This window comes from Corvus brachyrhynchos, unplaced genomic scaffold (assembly GCF_000691975.1).
Source record: "Corvus brachyrhynchos isolate BGI_N302 unplaced genomic scaffold, ASM69197v1 scaffold101, whole genome shotgun sequence".
NCBI classification, from domain to species: domain Eukaryota; kingdom Metazoa; phylum Chordata; class Aves; order Passeriformes; family Corvidae; genus Corvus; species Corvus brachyrhynchos.
The window spans coordinates 1,949,404-1,952,271 of record NW_008237239.1 but is presented as its reverse complement, the minus strand read 5'-3'; positions in this window follow the sequence as shown (position 1 = coordinate 1,952,271).

The window sequence follows — 2,868 nt, the reverse complement described above, 5'->3', positions numbered from 1 at the left end:
CCTTCAAACACAACTATCTATCCTTGCTGATTTTATTTGCCTTCCTACCCAAAAATAGAAGAAAAGGACTAGTCCAAAACTGCTCTGCATCCCACAAGCATGACATGCCCTCTCACCACCATAAAAAGCACATGAAGGCAATCCCTCACCACCCAGCCACCTGAAGAGAGTTTCAACCCCATACCTTCACAACAGCTGTCAGCTTCAGCTTACCATCCCCAAATTAAACAGCCATGCATCCATACCACGGTCATAACTAATGGCACCACTCATGCATATTACAGTTCTCTGTGATCAGGCTACAACAATGACTGAGGAGTGTGGGAATACCAAAAGACAGTAAGGACCATCACACAGATCATCACCTTCTGACAAACTCAAGATGTAGTAGTTCTTCTTGCCTGTGCTGTTATAGAGCAGAAGTACCCACATACATAAATCTATCCAAAAAAAGCCTTTATATCCCATAATACTTTTTCTGAATATGCACAACAACTTGCTAGAAAACAATGAACTGCTAGAACACAGAGACACAAGTACATTTGCAACAGTACAGCAGTTAAAACTAGAATGACAGCCTATAGACTACAGAAGATGAAAATCTTCCATAAAGGCAGTAAAATAATTGTTCTCAATTGGCAATTAACAGAATTTCTTTTTGCTCTCATATGCTTTTAAGACATTATTGCAAAAGAGCTTTCCTCTCTGCCTTCTTCATGTCACCTGTTGCTTATGTCTACATCAGTCCATGGAAAAGAAAAAAGAAAAGGGCGTACAGCAAAATAAATAACACACACTGTCTAGAGGTCAGATATTTATCAGATTAGACATGTCTGAGCTACCTAATAACCTTATGGGCTTTTAGGTGATCAAGTTGCAAAAATGCCCAAAAGTATTTTTATCCTTCCCAACGCACACTTGCCTTTCCAGCTACAAGTGCTTCCTAAGGACTGACCTCGCTGAGTATTCCCTACCTTACCCCCCGGAAGTCTTACACAGCAAGTACTGCACCAACCTACAGAGGTACTCAGGATATGAGGGAGGCTGGAGCCTTCCTCTTCCCACACATGCTACCACTGCTGGGCACAATGTGCAATTCCAGACATGTGATAAAGAAGTTAACTTCACAGTTGTAAATATTTCCCCTCCCCAATGCACAAAGCTGCTGCCCTGAATTAAAAATGACCATCAAGAGAGTGCATAAAGTTACGATGACCTGCTGTTTTATGACTTCTTCTACAGGAAATATGCACCTCCTCACATTCTGGGCTCTCCAATTCAACTTTGGGCCAGTTTCCTTCAGTAAGTTCCAGTTTTCAAATTATTCACCAGCTTTGTCCCCAAACTATCAATCATTTTACATTTTGAATAATACAATCCCTCTTGGTGTGAAAGAGGAAGCTGGAGAGGCAACACTACTTTCAGCCTTTAAGTCCTGCAATCTCACCTGGCAGAACCCAGGTCCTACTGCCTTCTGGCTGTTCAAAAAACACTCACAGCAACACTCACAGCAGCAGTCACCCGATTAAATGTTTAGTTACAGAGCAGACGAGTTTCAACACAGAAAGCTTCACCAGCACAGTATTTTCATCACCAGAAAGGCAAAACTGAAACAGTTCTTTCTACTCCTAAACGAATTATGGGGTCTAATACATCTGGCAATATACACAAACCAGGTATTAACAAATTAATGTCTTTCGTGGATCAACAAAGGTATTAAGGATATACTGTCAGCACAGGCTCCATTTGTATTTACAGGACGGCAGTATTTGTGGCTACTACATTACCACCCAACTCCTTAAATAAAATGTGGAAATGCCAAGCACACAAGCCTCTGAAATACCTAGAGCCAAGTAGTGAGGGACATGGCAAAAGCAAACATCTCCTGCAGAAATCTCCCCTCCATACAGTTAACAACAAACCATCACTAAATTTAGCAGGGATAAATTGAAGTACCCCAGTTAAATCAAGCCAGCTTTGCTCTTGTTTCTTGAGCAAGGATTATCTACACACTCACGTGGTAAACAAAATGTTCACGTTATATTTTCTTCCAAATGTGCAGTACTAGAAAGGGACAGCCAATGTTACTTGGCTGTTTTGAGATGTAACCTATGGATCCCTTTTCTGACAGGCCTCCAAAAATCCAGGTTCAATATTACCCAAACCATAACTCAAAGGAGAAGCAATTCACAGTAAGGTCCATGTAACAGGACTATGGATTATGCACGGACCTATAAAAAAGTTGAGACAGTTGTTTATCCACGCCAGCTCTTCTAGCAAGAGTTACTGCAACAACAACAAAAAAAACCACCAAACTTTGAAGAACCTGTAACAGTTACCAACAAAAACTAAAGTACCTTCCATACAGAAACCTACTCAAGACATAATCTATCTTTTTGAAGTAAAAAGAAAAATAAATCGAAGTTAATGACAAGCAACTTGATTGGACAAACTGTCAATTGCTTGATCCAGTTTAAACTCTGAAACATTATGGTATTTGGAACTTCCCAGAGGTCTTCTGCTCTTTGTTTTCTATCATGTCAAGGGAATGGGCAAGAAAAATTATTGTCCAGCCATCTCATATCATTTTTTGCCTGATTCTTAGTGAAACAAGGTTTATGCAACTCCATTATCCATGCATTAGTTCTTCCCTATTAACTCCTGAACCCTTTGTTCAGACATTTCACAGAGGGACAGAAATCTCAAAGATAATTAGGTTCTGATCATTGTTCCCTATCTTAAAGACATAGATACAAAAACTACAAGAGAAAGTGAGAAAGGTAAGACCGAAATATGAAATGGTTCCTGTTTCAGAAACAATTAATAGATTAAGTTTTAAAGCAAATCACTGGAGATTCCACAATGTTT